The 18,893-nt window shown below is 41.2% G+C and overlaps 1 protein-coding gene across 4 annotated transcripts in view; it reads left to right on the forward strand.

The window, feature by feature from the left end:
- Window positions 1–1,714: 1,714 nt before the first annotated feature.
- The window catches only part of NCK1 (NCK adaptor protein 1), a 73,003-nt gene continuing 55,824 nt past the window's right edge, over window positions 1,715–18,893 (forward strand). Inside the window, exons 1-3 of one of the 4 annotated variants that reach the window (XM_046674440.1) lie at window positions 1,725–1,851; window positions 8,960–9,104; window positions 13,100–13,161. The gene's annotated coding sequence lies outside the window, so the exon portion shown is untranslated. Of the gene's footprint in view, window positions 1,852–8,959; window positions 9,105–13,099; window positions 13,162–18,893 lie in introns of all 4 variants that reach the window. The other 3 variants (XM_046674448.1, XM_046674471.1, XM_046674456.1) reach the window with 3 other exon arrangements.

Raw genomic sequence — 18,893 nt, forward strand, 5'->3', positions numbered from 1 at the left:
CTGGGTTTATTTTCCCCACTGAAGATGGTGGTATAAGCTACTTGATGGCAAGGACTACTTTACCTGTTGTATTCATATTCAGACCCCCGTCCCTATCACATGTTAAATATGTAACTAGAATTGAGCCAGGTTTTGCTAACAGTTTGCTGTGTGATTTTTGGAGAAATACTTTTAACCTCTGTACAACGGTTTCTCCAGCTTCAAAAATGAATATAATAATATCTCAATCCATAAACTTTATAAGATCTGTCAACAAATAAAACTATTGTATTAGTCAGCTCGGGCTGCCATAACAAAATTCCACCGGCTTAAACAGCAGGAATTTAATTTCTCACAGTTCTGGAGGCTGGAAGTCCCACATCAGGGTGCCAGCACGGTCAGTTTCTGGTGAGAGCTCTCTTCCTAGCTTGCACCTGCTGGCCTGCTCACTGTGTGTCCTCTCATGGGAGACATCTCCAAATACAGTCACACTGGGCTTTAGGGCTTTAACATGAATTTTGGGAGGGGTCACCATTCAGTCCATAGCAACCATGATAAAATATGCAAAGGTATTTAGACCCTTAGAATAAATTCAAAACTCATTATTCACTTTGGATGCTAATGATGGAATGTAGCCATGCTGTGGCTCAGTTTCACGGTCTACCTGCCCCAGCCAGCTTGAGGCCAGAAAGGGGCCAGAGGTGATTTGTGCTTGACCTTATGATCCTGTATGTGGCAAGCAAACCACATAATCTATCAGCCCTCAAATGAATAACTGAAGTTAAATGCAGAAAAGCGTGAACTCCTGGAACTTACAGTCAGGGCCAGGATTAAAGGAGGGAAAGGAAAATGTATGAACGCCTGAGACAATGCTTACTGACCATCTGTCCTGTGCGAGGCACTGGGGAAAGGTCGAATGACATGGCTCCTGACTTAGTGGAGTTCACGGTCCAGGCAGGGATACGGACCAACTATTTCAACAGCCTGGATGGGGAAAATACCTGTGTTCCCTGAGAGGCTCCCTAAGGAGGCCACGCCTCGGCTGAGCCACGGAGGGATGAGGCAGGCGCGGGGCCGCGGCACTGGCGTGGGACCACCGACTTCCGCAGCCCCGCAGGGGGCTGGGGCTGGGCCACCAAGAGCGGCAGACCTGCTGGCACCGACGGTCAGTGTCCTCCTCACAGCAGGACCACCGCAGACCAGACTGGAAACTCCCTACGCAGCAGGCCACTTCGAAGGCTCTCAGGCTGTTTATTTCGGTTTGTGGCTCAAATGAGGCACACGTCTTACATTTTTCTCTCAGGTCCCCATTTCCAGGCCTTTTGCTTTTTCACTCTCTGCCCCTGACAACCTTCATCTGACAAGACCCTCTTCAGGTGCAGAAACCAGGAGGAAGACCCCAGAGCGGCTGGGGCTGAACCAGGGGAGCAGTAATTTGGGCCGCGGAGCCTGTCCCGCGGCGCCCAGCGGGAAGGCCCAAAGCACTCAGCCGGGAGGTAAAACGAAGAGAGTCACTACTGCCGGACGTTCCTCAGCCTCTTACTCGCTCTCCGCCGCGCAGCCTCAGCTCGCTCCAGGCCCAGCCCAGCGCTTGATTGACAAGCCGGCCCGCCCAACCCCGGCGCGACGCAGACAGCTCTCGCGTCAGGGGTAGGCGGGAGGGGGGCGGTAGAGCCTATCAGATTGGGCCAGAAGGGGGTTTCCTGCCCGCGAGGACCCGCCCGCCGCCTGGCGGCCAGTCGGCGCTGCAGCCCCGCCCGCTCGCCGCGGGCACCCCGCCCCTCTCCCGAGAGCTACGCGGCGGCTGAGCGGAGGCCTCGTGCCGTAACGGCCATCGCGGCGACCGCGGCGTCGTCCCGGTGCCCTCCTCAGGTGAGCTGGCGCCGCCCGGGCCCGGCAGCGTGAAGGCAAGCAGGCCCTGCTGGCCGGCAGACGCGCAGACAGCCTCTCCTTCCTCCGTGCGTCCACACAGCTTGTTCGCTTGCTGCGTCGCTTCCTCTTCCCCGGCGAAGTTAGCCCTGGGGGCGCCGTCTGCCGGCCCGGAGCTGAGCCGGAGGGGGCGGGGAGGCCGCTCGGCCGGGCCTGGGCGTTTGTCCCGCGGCTTTGTGGGACCTCCGGCTACTGCCCCGGGCGGCGCGGCCCCGCGGCTTCCCTGGCCGTCCCCGCAGCGCCGGGTCGGGGTGAGCGCCCCGGCGGCCGCCCCTGCGAGGCTGGGAGGTCGAGTGTGCGGCGCGCGCGTTCCCTGTGTCTTTTCCTCCCGAAGAAGTCCTGTTGCCTGTCGTGGCGTAATCCGAGGTGGGGAAGGTAGGGACTTGGGAGAGGAGGAAAGGGGCGCGCTCAGCTCCATCGGGGAGCAGGGGAGGGAGCCGTGCCCGGCGCCGAGGGTGGACAGCCTGGGATGCGCCTCTGCCCCTCCCCCATCCCCACCCCCCTCCCCCTGCCGGTCCCCGGTTCTCGGGAAATCTGGGTTATTTGAATCGTCTGGACTTACTGTAGATTTGTACGCAAGTTGCTTGGGCTGTGAGCTTTTGGCTTGAATTGTTGTATATCCGGGAAAAAAAAATTGTCTCGGTAGGCTGGTTTTGTAACCTTACGTGTTTCCCTAAAAGTTAAATTTGCCGTTAGAAGCTCGGGAAGCTGTTCAGGGCTGAGAACCGTAACATTAAAGGTGCTCAAATCGTGTTGAACTGATGAACTGGTCACCTAAAAATAATTTTATCCGTTAGATTTGATAAGAAACCATTGGAGTTAGGCAAGAAGGACGTTAAGGAAGATTTTCTAACCACTTCTTGGGTGGTGAGCAAAGAAACTCAATATCCGGTCAAAAGGGGTAAGTGTTGCAAGAAGTATTCATTTTTGAAAATCTTTCTTTGGTAGATTTATGAAAAAGCAGCCCTAGAATTTATTAAGCACCTGGAAACCACTGTGCCTCAAGTTTCCGTCTGCAGTGAGGTCACAAAGTAAATGGGAAAAAAGTCCAAGAAGGAGGTTTTGTTTGTTTGGGAATTGTCAATAATGTTCAGTTCTTAAATAGGCATCCCGTTTACAGTTTGATAGTAACTCCAGAAATATTTATTGGTTGATTAATGGTGGTTTCATTCCATCTTGATCACAACCTCTGGGATCTTCTTTGGGAAAATTGTGATCCGTAGGAATTAGCTATAATATTTGTAAACACTACTTGCAGTGTTCAAGACTCCAGCTGTGCTTGTTCACGTATTAAATTTTGAATTGTTTGCTTTATTTTTCTAAGCATTATCTTTTAGTCCAGATTTTACCAGTGCTTTCAGGCCAGTGTAAATAGAACTTGAAGTGTACATAGAATGTTTTGTTAGATATTGAGTGATACTTTATGCTGCTGGATTTATTTTTCTTTTGGACCTTTGAGAACTTTCCTGCCAAAGCTCAAGTTAGATTTGATGTGATTATTGTTATAAAGCACTTGTCAGAAAGACTTGACTTAAATAGAGACGCAGTCTCTTTTTTGGTCATAATTTATTAATAACTTTTACAGTTTGTTCACCTTTATCATATGGCAAAATACCGAATATTCTCTACCTGCACCAGAAGACTAAATGATTATTTGTATAGTTAGTAAGTAAAATTGGAGGAAACTCTCGAAATCACTAAGCAAGTCGGCAAGTTCTTCATAAATACTTTGCTGTTTTCGGAAGACAACTGACAGGGCCAAAAATGACATTTAAAGATTATTTAATTAAGGCAACAATTTTATCTGGATGATCTTTACCTTAAATTACTTCAGAGGTAGAATTTTTAGTCTTCCCTTCAAAAACTGTTGCCATGTGCTGATTTTTAAAATTTAAATTTTTTTTGCTGAGGAAAATTCGCCCTGAACTAACATCTGTGCCAACCTTCCTCTATTTTTATTGTGTGGGCTGGCAGCACAGTATGGCAGCTAACAGAGCGGTGTAGGTCCATGCCTGGGCACTGAACCCAGGCTGCTGAAGCAGACCTCACAGAGCTTAACCACTAGGCCACCAGGGCTGGCCCTCCATATGCTGATTTTGTTTTGGTGATATTATCATGCTTTCAATTACCCAGACACAAACCTTGGTTTTATCTTTTACTTCCTCTAGCCACATAACTTAACATCGGTCAATTTTTGTCAGCCATTTTTTGAAATTTCTTTCGGGTATTTGTTCTTTTCAGTAGCTTTTAGTTGAATTTTCTGCCTGACTTTTCTCCCTGCTCGGTGTGTCCTGCCTTCTGCCTTAATCTTAAAATAATGCTTCGAACATGTCCCTCACTGTTAAACCAAGGACTGCTCCCTGTTGTCTACAGAGTATATAGTTCAGAATTCCTAGCCTTTTGACAATCTGTTGAAAATCTGTTTTTTCTAATGACAGCATTATCTCTCTGTGGGAGCTGTCCACTTTAACCAAACTAGTCTCTTTTAGTTAGATTTTGTATTTTTCTGCCCTCATATCTGTTGAGACTTTGAATGCCTATGCATAGCCTGTCTATTCTTTAAAAGAAATTTTCCCTCCTCAATTATTTACGTGGCAAATGAAGTCAAGTTTTGTTGAAGTTTCATTTTTGGTCCTTCAGTGCAGTCTTCCAGATCTTTCTGTTCCTTGTGCAGTTGCTTTCCTTTGAACCCGTAACCCTATTGTTTTATCATTCCTTGGTTTTTCATCTTATGTGGGCTTGTATCATAATATCATGGAACAATATTGTGAGAACCTCAAAATCAACCTTCTGTTTTATAGATAAGGAAAATGAAATCCATACAGAGTAACTGCACTAAAATTCACATATCTAGTGATACTGACAGACCTAACATTCAGGCCTTGATTTTCTACTTGATTTCCTAACTCAAGTTCTGTGTATTCTTTTAATGTTTCCTGTGTATTCTTTATGAAGCTGTACTACTACTTATCTCTTGTAATGTCCTTTTGAATCGTTTGCTTCACATTACTTTGCATTTTGTATATTTATGCATTCTCATATAGATTCAAAAATTCTGTATGAGGGCAGGGAAACCTTCATGACTTGCATTGTTTAAATCATTGAAACAATGATTTGAAGTCTACCTACAGTTTGTTTGTTTTTTTTTTTGAGGAAGATTAGCCCTGAGCTAACTACTGCCTTTCCTCTTCTTTTTGCTGAGGAAGCTGGGCCCTGAGCTAACATCCATGCCCATCTTCCTCTACTTTATATGTGGGACGCCTACCACAGCATGGCTTTTGCCAAGAGATGCCATGTCCACACCTGGGATCTGAACTGGCGAACCCGGGCCGCCCAAGGGGAACGTGAGAACTTAACCGCTCGCCACCGGGCCGGCCTCTACATACAGTTTTTTTTTATGCTTGTTAGAAGTACTAACGGCATTAACAAAAATAAGACTGTCATCTCTACCGTTGAGTCCTATGACCCATTAAAAAGTGAATGAATCTTTTACAAGTTTTACTGCTGGAGTTCAGTTGTCTGAATCTCTTGATAGACTGAATCTTTGGGGGCCTTGAAAGTAAGTGCAAACAATGTAATGGTTTGGAGGAAACCCCTGAGGGCTTATCACATACTAAATTTAATGACCTAGCTAAATGTTCTCTTTCTCTTTTTGATTGTTAGAACAGTAACAATTTTACATTTTGCTACTTTGTCATCTTGTTCATTTGTCAGGAACCAGATTATTGAGCAATCTACTTATTGAGCAAAACATTCTGAAAATCCTATGTTCCATTTGAGGAGTTAGAGAGCTTTTATATATTTGTTCTTCACATATTTTCCCTCTTAACTATAAAGGTTCTGTTAATAGCAGTGGCATAGGGTTGCCCTGGTACTTTTCTTACATTTGGGTCTCAAGAGTTGACTGGTGTAAGAAAGGTAGCAGGAAACTGTCAGGGGAAGCATCCCTGGAGGGAATGCTTTACTCTTTTGGTCTGAAACAGGTTAGAAGCTCTTTTTCTTTTATTTTTTGTTGTTATGATAGCTTGTTTTTATTTGTTTAAGTTATCTGCTAAGATAACCTGTTGAAACACTGATTCTCTTGTTCTTTATTCCTGAAATTGTACTTAAGTATTGCTGAATTGGACAAAAGTATGGTATGAATAATTTCCACTTTGGTTCAAACAGACCAGTTGAATAAAGCAGTGAGAATATGGCTTGGGGGAAAAAATGGATGCATCTAAAAAGGTTTTTTTTTAAGAATCAGCCTTCCAAAAATTTCAGCACGTACTTCCAAATCACGTGGCATTTAGATCAACTCAAGTAGATATAACAAAGAATTTCATATGTCTTGTACTTTTTAAGTATTCCACCTATGTTACAAAAATGTTTTATTAATTAATCAAGGCATTGGAACATTTTCCTTGGAAATGCTTGATCACTCTAGGTCCGTGTTCTTGAATGATGCCTTTTTTACTTTTGGAAACATTTAGAATACTTCATTTACAACCCCTGCCCCCAGAATTCTCCTGCCCGAGGAAGTCAGTTGCTTCAATTTTTCTGTCCCCCTCGCCAGGTTCCCCCCTTACAGGCCTCCTGTGATTTGGCTTTTGCCTCCTTCTAGCTGTGTCTGTTGCTGTTTTCCCTTTGCCTTAGGCTGCTTCTTGGGCCTTGAATAGCCCAGCTCCTTCTTGCCTTGCAGCCTTTGAACATGCCCTTCCTCTGGGCAGGTGGCTCCTTTAGGTTAGTTAGTATTAAGTTTGGTTGCTAGTAACAGTAAGACACCAAATAATAACTTCTCTCTCACACCAGAGAAATCCCGGGTATATGCATGACACTCATTTATTAAGTGTTATTTCCAGGTTTGTTTTTTTTTTCCTGTTATAAGTAACTCCAAAATAAAGATCCTTATGTATAAGGCCTTAATTTTTTTCCTTTTGATTAATTCCTGTTGTGGGATTCAACTGAAAGTCTCATTAATTTCTTTAAAAACTTTAGAGAAGTATTGTTAAACTTTTTTAAATTGCGAAGTACACAAATTTCAGTGTATAGCTTAATGAATTTTTACATTTGTAGACATCATGTACCCATCACCCAAGATCGAGGTATAGAATATTTCCAGTGCTCCAGAAGGCTCTTTTATGCCTCCTCCCAGTCAGTATCTCTTACCTCCAAAAGTAATCACTATTCTGTCCTTCATACCATAGGCTATTTTTGCCTGTTCTTGAACTTAATATAAATGGAACCAAACAGTATATACCCCTTTGTGGATGGCTACTTTTGCTTAGCATTTTGTTTGTGAGATTCACCCATGATGTTGGGTACAGCAGTAGTTGGTCTTTTTTCACTGATGGTAGTATTCTGTTGGATGGATATACAGTTTTTTAAAAATTCACCATTAATGGATATTTGATTAGTTCCCAGTTTTTTAGCTACTGTGAATACAGCTGCTGTAAACATTTACTTACAAGTCTTTTAGTGGACATACACAGTTATTTCTTTTGGGTACATTATCTGGGAGTAGAATTGCTCTGTCTTTGTCTATCAGTTTTTGATCCTGCTTGAACTAGCTCTCTGGCTGATCCATAGTAGTTTTCTGGGATTTCTCCCTTTACCATAAAACTAGCGACTCCCTTTGTCTTTCTTCTGTGTTAAATCTGTTTTCTGTGTATTATGTGGTTCTTTTTTTGGTTTGACTCTCTCCTTTTGATTCAGTATATCCCACAGTAGATTCTTGTGAACGGTTGAGATCTTGCATTAATGAAAACCTTTTTTTTGTCTTCCCACTTGATTTGGTTGGTAACGAATTCTAGGTTGGAAATAGTTTCCTTCAGAATTCTGAAGGTGTCTCACCATTGTTTTCTAGCTTGTGATTCTTCAAAATTCTGATTCCTGGGGCAGGCCCGGTGGTGCAGTGGTTAACTTCACACGTTCTGCTTTGGTGGCCTGGGGTTGGCCGGTTTGGATCCCGCGTGTGGACCTACGCACCACTTGTCAGGCCATGCTGTGGGAGGTGTTCCACATATAGAGTAGAGGAAGATGGGCACAGATGTTAGCTCAGGGCTGGTCTTCCTCAGCAAAAAAGAGGAGGATTAGCAGCAGATGTTAGCTCAGGGCTGATCTCCTCCCCTCAACCCCCCAAAAAAAGAAAAATTCTGATTCCTGATCCTAATTTTTTACCTTTCTGGGATTTTGTATCTCTTGTATTCCAAAATTTCTTGAGGGTGTGATTTGGCATACATCTATTTTCGTGTGTTTTCTTGGATATTCACTGTGATTGTGTCCTCCAAATCTGCAAAATTATGTTCATCAGTTCTGGGAAATTTTCTTGAATTATTTCATTGATGGTTGTTAGTCTTCTAGGGCTGTCATAACAAAATACCACAGACTGGGTGGTTTAAACAACAGGGATTTATTTTCTCATAGTTCTGGAGGCCAGAAGTTCAAGATTAAGGTGCCCTCAGAGTTGGTTTCTGATGAGATTTCTTCTAGGCTTGTAGACAGCTTCCTTTCACTGTGTCCGTACAAGGCCTTTTTGTGGAAGGAGCCATTATCCTTCTCTCTCCACTGAGAACTGAGGGCACCATTTCTGTTGGATTAGGGCCCAACATTTAGACACTTGTAACTTCATTTAACCTTAATTACCCCCTAAAGGCCTTATTTCCAGATACAGTCACATTGGGGGTTAAGGCTTCCTCATGAATGTTGCGGGGAGTGGGGGATGCAACACAATTCAGTCCGTAACAAAGGTTTCCTCTCCTCCCTTTTGTTTCTCTCTGAAACTTCTGTTATTTGTTTGAATCTCTTAGACTCGTTCTCTAGTAGTATTTTTCCTCCTGTTTTTCATCTCCTGGGCTTTTTGCTCTGTTTTTTATGGGAGGTTTCCTTAACTTTATTTCCTAGCTTTCTGTTAAATTTTTCATTTTTCCTGTCAAGATTTTGATTTCCCAAGATTTCTTCTTTGTTCTCTTAAAAATGGTGTCTTACAGAGAGTGTCCTGTGCTTTCGTGGATGCACTGTCATCTCTGAGGCTATAAATGACTTTTTGTTAAAACCCTTTTTCTTTTTGCAGACTCTTCTAAATTTTTTCCTGGTCCCTAATTTGTATGTTGGAGGCTTACTTCTGGTGTCAGTAATCTTTGGATGTTATCTTGTGATCAAACGCCTGGATTGATGGAGACTTAAAAGCCTTTGAACTTTACTGCGTGGTGGTCCAGGTGAGCGGTTTCTGAGAAAACCCTGACGTCTGGGAGGTGTTTCCTCTTGGGTCACGTTCATGAGGGAAAACTCAATCTGCTTGAGGGCTGAAGGTTTGGCCACCAGTTTTTTTGGCGTCAGGGACTAGCTTTCTCATTCCTCGCCTTTTGGTAGGTACATAGACCTTTTAATTATATCTGGTGACCCCTACTTCAGGGTGGGGTAGCCTACCATCAGGTAGATTTGGGGAGGAAACTTCTAAGGATTTAACTGCCTCTCAGACAGCTTTCACCCAGTCTTCCTTATTTGACTCCCTCTTTTCTCAGTTTAAGCAGTACCAGGTGCTGTCAGTTCCTCCCTCTTTTTGAGGATTCTGAGTATAAATTGGGCTTCTCAACTCCTGGCTTCACCTTTCTGCAGTTCATTTGGGTTAGTTACCAGTTATCCCTCTGTCTGTTTGCTTCTGAAATTTTGTTGCTATTGTTCATGTTTCTGTGTTTTGCACATTATGTTAATTTCTTTTTTAAAAAAACCTTTATGTATTAAATCCACTATTTTAATTGGAACCCCTGAAAAACCCTGTTTGTACTGCCCTCAGCTAAGAATGGTTTTACATTTTTAAAGGATTGTGAAAAAGGAGATGATGATGACTCTGGACAGAGACTATGTGTGGCCTAAAACATTTACTATCTGATTCTTTACAGAAAAAGTTTACCTATCTTGTCCTTCTCATAAAGTTTCTGATTACTTTCTTTTTTTTGAGAAAGATTAGCCCTGAGCTAACTACTGCCAATTCTCCTCTTTTTGCTGAGGAAGACTGGCCCTGAGCTAACATCTATGCCCATCTTCCTCTACTTTCTATGTGGGACGCCTACCACAGCATGGCTTTGGCCAAGAGATGCCATGTCCATACCTGGAATCCAAACCAGCGAACCCTGGGCTGCCGAGAAGTGGAACGTGCGCACTTAACCACTGGGCCGGCCCCTCTGATTACCTTTAATAAAACTGTTTCTAGACTACCGCTTTTCTCCCACTCAAGCTTCAGTTTACAATCTTGGAACTTCCTGAAGTTATTTGTTTCAATTTAGTCTAGTGCATATTATGTAAATTATGACTAAGAATTGGTAGGATATACTCATATAGATATGAGGTATTTTTAATGTAAAATCCCAAAGAGTAGGAAAAGCAAAATGTTGAAGAAATAATCACAGAACACATAGTATGTGTATGTATGCATTGTTCTTTGTCTTGTCATCTAAGTATAGAACATAGACACATAAACTTTGAAGAATGAGGCATGGGGCAGTTGTCATAATGAGAACAGGCCAAGTCATATTTTAAATGAGCCGTTTTCATTGGCCCTCTCTGTACTTGGTAAATTGTAACTGGCAGAATGAATTGGCTCTAGGCAAGAAGCTGTTAAATACATAATATATATATATTTATACATACACTCCAGGCAGTAATATATATACATATGTGTAAGTGTGTGTATATATACATATACATATATATGTAGTTGTATTTTTCCACCTGATACCAGTCAGAAATGAGAGGGAGAATTAATGTGAGCCACATATCAGTGTGGGAGAAACGAGAATTACATTGTTATAGGAAATAAAATAAAATGTCTTTTCCTTTAAGTCCTGGTTGCCAGAGAACTCAGTAATGTTTAGTCTTAATTGTGTGAGCAGTCTCATTACAGGTTTTTTGTATAAATCTTTCTTTCTTCTAAATGGTATCTTGTCTTTAGTATTTGTCACCATTATTATTATTTTTTTTTTTGAGGAAGATTAGTGCTGAGCTAACATCTGCTGCCAGTCCTCCTCTTTTTGTTGAGGAAGACTGGCTCTGAGCTAACATCTGTGCCCATCTTCCTCTACTTTTTATATATGGGACGCATGCCACAGCATGGCTTGCTGAGCTGTGCCATATCCACACCTGAGATCTGAACTGGTGAACCCCTGGGCCGCTGAAACGGAACGTGTGAAGTTAACCACTGTGCCACTGGGCCAGCCCCCATTATTTTTTAATATGTATACTCTAAACTCGTTTCTATGAATATACAAACTTATGCTCACTCTTTTAAAAAAATAGAATCATATATTACATCTTGTTTTCTAACTTGGCTTTTATAAACATCCTTCCATTTCAGTATATATGTATTTAAAGATTCTGAAGTCATACAGCTTAAATCCCAGTATGGTCTTCATCAGTATTTGTTTGGGCTTAGGCCTCTATAAGCCTCATTTTTCTCATCTGTAATATGGGGATGATACTGAATCAAAGGATTATTATAAGGTTTAAATGAGAATTCATAAATCCATTTAATGATAAGCAGTGTTTGGTGCACATTAAGAGCTTTAGAATTGATTTTTAGATGTGAAACGACTGAGTTCTAAGATATAGATGTTTAAAATGTTGCTAACTGTTGCCAAACTGCTATTCAGAAAAAAAATACCAATTTACATCTTTACCAAACAGTGTTCCCTAACTCTGCATTATCATTCTAATTTTGCCAATTTGGTCGGCAAAAAACTGACAAAACTAAAAGAAGAATTAGACAAATTTATAAGCATAATATGGGATGTTTTAGCATACCTCTGAGTAATTATTACAACAATAAGACAAGTCAAAAGAAAAGATTTGAACAATGTAATTAACAATGAGTCTAATTGACATGCACAGAACATTTCACCCAGCACCTGTAGAATACAAATTTTTTTCAAGTGCCTGTGGAAATTTCCCCCAAATTGACATATGCTGGACCATAAAAAATATGGAAATAATCGATTCTAGAGTGTGTGCTCTGACATGTTGGAGTTAAGCCAGGAATCAATTATAAAAAATAACTAGAAAATTGTCAGCTCTATGGAAACTAAACAGTATACGCCTAAGTAACCCAGGGATTAAAGAAGAAATACCATTAAACTATTTTGAACTGAATGATGAAAATAATGACATAACTCAAGCGATACAGGTAAGCCGTGCTTAAATGAAAGTTTATAAACTTAAAATAGATATGTTAGAAAGAATGAAGCCTAAAAATGGTTGAAAGGACTTCCGGGTAAAGATGGGTGAGTGAAGGATGTGTTTACATTTACTTCCCTCCAAAGCCCACCAAGGTGATAGTAAAGGATATTTTTTAAAAGATCTGAACTATGCAGGTAAGGAGAATGAAAGAAGCAATAAAATTGGAAGCTGCAAAGCAAACAGACTGATGGAAACTTCTTAGTAGACTTAAAAATGTTCAGTTCTAAACTGGCAGTAGAAAAAATGGAAGAGTCTTCAGGCTTAGGAATTGGCAGCATCAGGTATTTTTGTCAAAGGGGGGTGAGAGTGGTGCTAAAAGCAGGATTGCTTGAAAGTCTGTTTAAAAAGCAGCTCAATCAATCATAATAGGGAAAAAGTAGAAACAACCCAAATGTTCTTGAGCTGGGTAAATAAAATGCATATCCACACAGTGGAACATTATTTGGCAATAAAAAGTTATGAAGTAATGATACATGTTACAACATGAATAAACCTTGAGAACATGCTAAGTGAAAGAACTAGTCACAAAAGACCACGTGTAATGAATCTGTTTGTATGCTGTGTCCAGAAAATGCAAATCTGTAGACAGTAAATTAATGGTTGCCTAGGGCTGGGAATAGGGGAGATTAGAGGGAAATAACTACTCAAGGGTATGGGATTTCTTTTTGGTGTGATGAAAATGTTCTAAAATTAATTGTGGTAATGGTGCACAACTCCGAATATACTAAAAGCCATTGAATTGTATGCTTTAAGTGGGTCTGTTGTGTAGTATGTGAGTTATATATCTCAGTAAGCTATTACCAAAAAAAAAAAAAAAGCTTCAACCTAGATCGCTTTGTCAATTTGTATAGCTAAGTGACTGCCCTCTTTGGTCGCTAGACATAATTGAAGGCCAGGTGTCCTACAGAAAACACCTAGATTTAAGTGAATGTGCTCAATGTTGGGACCCTTATTGAGGCCTCTTCTCCTGTTTGGCTCCCAGAATTCTGGCAATCAAGTAAGAACTTAGAGGATGCTTCTCTTAACCAGCCCAAGAAGAAAACTGTAAGTTATTCACAATCAGCTTTTAGGGCCCTACTTTTAAATATGAGTGGAAAAGCAAGGATCACCAGGTGCAGGAGGAAAGCTTTTAGTACGAGACCAAAACAAATATAAAAAAAGAATTTGGGACAATTAGAACAAAAAAAGAGCTCTTGAAAATTACAGCATAATAGCAAGAAGAAAACACTCTATCTTCATTAGAAGAATGGAAGTTAAAGTAGAGAAGACCTTTCATAAAGTACAGGGAAAGTTGGAAAATAGATGAAAAAGGATAAAAGCTTTGTTCAGGAGATCACCTTCCAAATAACAGAAGTGCTGTTGAGAGAGAACAGAGAAAAGAGCAGGGAAGAAATATGTATCTGAAATATTCAAGAAAAATCCTCACAGTTGAGGAACGTCAGTTTGTAGATTGAGGCCCTTTGGGTTCTCAGGAAAATGGATGAAAATAGACATATACTTGCAATCAGAGTCTAGTCAGGAAAATGATGACCACACCTCTTATTGTAACAGAATTTAAAGAATTGTTTAGCCAACTGTTATGGGTTGAATTGTGTCCCCTAAAAAGATTTGTTGAAGTCTTACCCCTTGTACCTCATAAGGCAACCTTATTTGGAGAGAGTCTTTACAGAGGTCATCAAGTTAAAGTGAGATCATTAGAGTGTACCCTAATCCAATATGACTGGTATTCTTTAAAGACGGTGGGGATATTCAGACACACATTTGGACACAGCATGCCCAGAGGGAAGATGGCCATCTACAAGCCGAGGAATGCCTGAGGTTACCAGAAACTAGGAGAGAGGCTTGGAATTGGTCTTCCCTGGTGCCTTCAGAGAGAGCATGGCCAATACCTTGATTTCAGACTTCCAGTCTCCAGAGCTGTGAGTTGGATTTCTGTTCTTTGTTGTTACTTTGTTACAGCAGCCCTCAGAAAGTAATACGCTAAATAATTGGAGAATTGAAAAGGCAATAAGAGATTGCTGAGATGTCACAGAGATTGTAACTGTACAAAGTAATTACTAGCCCCTCAGGCTGAGAGAACAAAGAGAAGAGGTTGGGAATTTTAGGCTTACTAGGAGTTTGAAGAGTGGCCCCGAGGTGCTGAAACTCAAACTTCTGAGGAGTTTACTTCCTGCTCAGGAAGTGGAGATATTTTAAGAGACTTGATGAGGCTGGTCTGGGAATGGCAGGAAAGACGCAAAAGCAAAAAATTGCTAACTGGAACCAACTGCTGCTACTGGAACCATTGCTATTGCTAGAGTGAAGGTTGTTGGTTGATGGTTGTTGGTTCATGCTGACTTGAAGTTTTCTCCCTATTCTCTCCTTCAGTCCTCAGTGTCTTTTCTAGTGCCCCTTAATAGGCAGAGTCTATCCAGGAGCCAGCTAGCAAAGGAGAAGTGTGATTTGCAGGGTTCCAGCCCCTCAGCTTTACAAAGCAGAGAAGAAGAGAGTAGGTTTGAAGCCAAGGACAATAACTTAATAACTAGTACTCTGAGACACTGACGTGTGTCATTGTGAAATTGTGGAATACATGGGACAAAAAGATCCTGTAAACTTCCAGAGGGGAGGAAATGGGTCATATTACAGAGGTTCAGCACTCTCAACTGCAACCTCACAAGAAGGAAGGCAGTGAGCAGTGTCCTCAAAATCTGATTGGAAAGTGATTTCCAAGCTAGAACTCTTTACCTCGTCAAATTACTAAGCGTAAGTAGAGTGTAAGACGTTTAAATTATGCAAGGTCTCCAAAAATTTCACTTCCTCACTTCCTTTGTCAGAAAGTTGTGGTGTGATTTGCTCCTCCTACCAAAAGGGAGGAGTACACCTCAGTGAAAGAGGAAGGTGAGAGAGAGAGGAAATGGTAAATCAAATTCTACAGAGACAAAGGGGATCCTGAAGTGATAGTGAGGAGGATCCCCTGATGGGTAACTGATTATCAGATGAAAGAGCAGTAAGCCCAGATTTGGGCAGGTGAGAAGGCGCTGGTAGTTTTATGACAGTGAAATTAATTGAATATCCAATGTCCTATATCTCAGTTTGGGCAGTAGGCAGAGTTTGGAGTTGAATTAGTGATATCTTTTGTTTGCCTGGGTTTTTATATTGGAGTTTCAGAGCTTCATTCTGGAATTATTTCTCTCTTGTACTCTCCCTTAGATGATCTCATTCAATCGTCTGATTTTAAATAGTATTGATATGTGACTGATTCACAAATTTATGTCTCTAGGCAAAACCTCTGCTCTGAGCTCCAGAGTCATATATTATATCCTTTATCTATTGCTGTGTAAAAAACACTCCAAAACTGAGTGGTTTAAAATGATTATCATTTCTTTTTGCTCATGAATCTGCATTTGGGCAGGACTTGGGTGGAGATGGCTTGTCTCTGTTTCATGTGGTATGATCTAGGGTGGCTGGTGGAGGTATTCATTTTTAAGATGGTTTACTCATATTGTTGACAAGTTGGTATTAACAGTTGGCTAGGACCTCTTTGACTGGCTGTGGATTAGGGACCTGTGGATCTCTACATAGGCTGCTTGGGCTTCATCATAGCTCCAAGATCAAGCATCTCTAAGGTGTCTGGCAAAAGCTGAAACACCTTTTATGTCAGCCTTGGAAGTTGCATGGCTTCACTTCTGCATTGTAATAAGTCTACCTGGATTCAAGAGAAGGGACGTTAACTGTCCCCTCCTTAAGAGGTCGGGTCTAAATCACATGTAAGAAAAGCATGTAGGATGGGAGATACTGTTTTCAGCCATCTTTGGGAAATACAGTATGCCACATGTATCAAGCTATTTCCTTGATATTGCCACTTCGATATCTCGTGGATATTTTGAACTTGGGACAATCAAAACAAATTCTTGATTCCTTTACTTTTAAACTGCCCCCCCCATCTGTCCATTCTTCAAGCTTTTCCCATTTCATTTAATGGTGTTACCATCCACCCAGTAGCTAAAAGCCAGAAGTCATACCTGATTCCTTACTTCAGCCCCCAAACACTTCCAATCCATCAGTAAGTCCTGACTCTTCTTCCTCCAAATACATCTTGAATTCTTCTGTTCTCTATCTACATGGTCACCAAACCACTCAAGTCCAGACTACCATCATCTCTTCACTTGGACTCTTGGCCTTTTAACTGGTCTCTTTTTTTGGACTGCTGAATTATAGTTTCTTGTCATTTGTTTTTATTTTATCAACATATAGTTGACACATTATATTTAGTTTCAGGGGTACGACATAATGATTCACTGTTTGTATTAACTGATCTTTTTTGGGGGGGGGGGGTGTTAAATACACATCAAATTTACCGTCCTAACTGCTTTTTTTCTTTTAAAGATTGGCACCTGAGCTAACATCTGTGGCCAATCTTTTTTTCTTTTCTTTTCTTCTTCTTCTCCCCAAAGCCCACCAGTACATAATTGTATATTCTAGTTATAGGTCTTTCTGATTGTGCTATGTGGGACACGGCCTCAGTATGGCCCAATGAGCAGTGCCATGTCCACGCCCAGGATCCTAACCCTGGGTCACTGCAGCGGAGTGCATGTACTTAACCACTCAGCCACAGGGCCGGCCCCCATCCTAACCATTTTTAAGTCTACAGTTCAGTATTGTTAAATATATTCACATTGTTGTGTAACCAGTCTCTGAAATTTTTTCATCTTGCAAAACTGAAACTTTGTACCCATTAAACAAGTCTTCATTTTCCCTGGCAACCACCATTCTTCTTTCTGTTTCTATGAATTTGATTGCTCTAGGTAACTCTTGTAAGTGGAATCATATGGTGTTTGTCTTTTGTGATGCTTTATTTCACTTAGCATAATGTCCTGAGGGTTCGTCTATGTTGTCACGTGTCAGAATTTCCTTTCTTGGGGGGCTGCCCCGTGGCCGAGTGGTTGAGTTTGCACGCTCCTCTTCGGCCGCCTGAGGTTTCGCTGGTTCGGATGCTGAACATGGACATGGCACTGCTCATTGAGCCATGCTGGAGCAGCGTCCCACATAGCACAACCAGAAGGACCTGCAACTAGAACATACAACTGTGTACTGGGGGGCTCTGGGGAGAAGGAGGAGAAAATAAAATTGTCAACATATGTTAGCTCAGGTGCCAATCTTAAAAAAACAGTTTTTTCCTTTCTTTTTAAGGCTGGTAATATTCCATTGAATATATATACTACATTTTGTTTATCCATTCATCTGTTGATGGACACTTGGGTTGCTTCCACTTTTTAACTATTATGAATGATACTGCTATGAACAGGCATGTACAAATATCTGTTCAAGTCTCTGCTTTCAGGAATTGCTGGGTCATATAGTAATTCTCTGTTTAATTTTTTAAGGAACTGCCATATTGTTTTCCATAGTGGCTGTACCATTTTACATTCCCACCAGTAGTGCACAGAGGTTCCAATTTCTCCACATCCTCACCAACTCTTGTTATTTCCTTCCTTCCTTCCTTCCCCCCTCCCTCCCCCTGCCCCTTCCCCTTCCTTCCTCCCCCTACTTCTTAGTGGATATGACATGATATATCTCTGTGGTTTTAATTTGCTTTTTCCTAATGATTAATGATGTTGATCATCCTTTCATATGCTTGTTGTCCATTTGTGTATCTTTGGAGAAAAGTCTAAGTCCTTTGTTTTTTAACTGAGTTTTATTATTGTTGTTGAGTCCTATTGGTCTTTTTATTGCTACTGTTTTCTTTCCTTTTAACTCATTCTTTCTTTTATTTGACCTTAAAAATTTTTTTATTTTATTTTAATTTTCTCTCCCCAAAGCCCCAGTACATAGTTGTATGTCCTAGTTGTAAGTCTAAAAGTTTTTATTATTATTTATTTATTTTTTATTTTATCGAGGGCATATTGGCTTTTAACTGTGTCAGTTTCAGGTGTACATTATTATATTTCAGTTTCCTTTTAACTCATTCTTCACACAGCAGTCAGAGAAATGTTTTTAAGATTTCTGTATTAGTCATGGTATAGTAACAGCTCTAATAAGCAACAAATCTCAGTGGCTTAACACAATGGAGGTTTATATTACTTTCTCACATCACAGTCCAGTGTATATGTGTGATGGAGTAGGAGTGGAGACGTAGGAATGGAGACACCTCTGCTCCATGCAGTCACACAGGGACACATGCTCCTCTGTCTTTTTCAGTCATCACTATCATCAGCATGTAACTTCTGAGGTTGTCTTGAAAAGGGAAGAGAGTATGGAGGAAGATTTTAGGGCCCAGGCTGGAAGTGGCACATATCACTTTCACCCACATTCCATTGGTCAGAACTGAGTCACATGATCACACCTAACTACAGGGGTGGCTGGGAAATGTAGTGTATCAATGTTCTAATGGAGGAGATGACACAGATCTTAATGAGCACTAGTAGTCTCTGTCACAGTGTGTATTGGATTAAAACTCCCCTGCTTACCACTTTCCCCCTTATTGTTCTCAGGCCACATTAGACTAGGTTGTTTGCCATAACATGCCAAGTTTTTTCCCTCCTAGAACATTTGTGTTTTGCAGTTTCCTTTGCTTAGAGCACTCTACTTTAAATATTTACATGACTGCCTCTTTTTCATTTTAAAGTGTCAGCTTAAAATCCATCTCTAAAATCCCTAACTAAAGTAGCCCTCCTATTCTCTGACTTCTGTGATAACACTGTGTTTATATCTGTCACAGCATTTATCACCATCTATAATTATTTTTTTGAAAAATTTTGTTTGCTTTACCTATGTGCTCTGCTAGAAAGAGATGTCTG

Source organism: Equus quagga, chromosome 1, assembly GCF_021613505.1.
Source record: "Equus quagga isolate Etosha38 chromosome 1, UCLA_HA_Equagga_1.0, whole genome shotgun sequence".
NCBI lineage: Eukaryota > Metazoa > Chordata > Mammalia > Perissodactyla > Equidae > Equus > Equus quagga.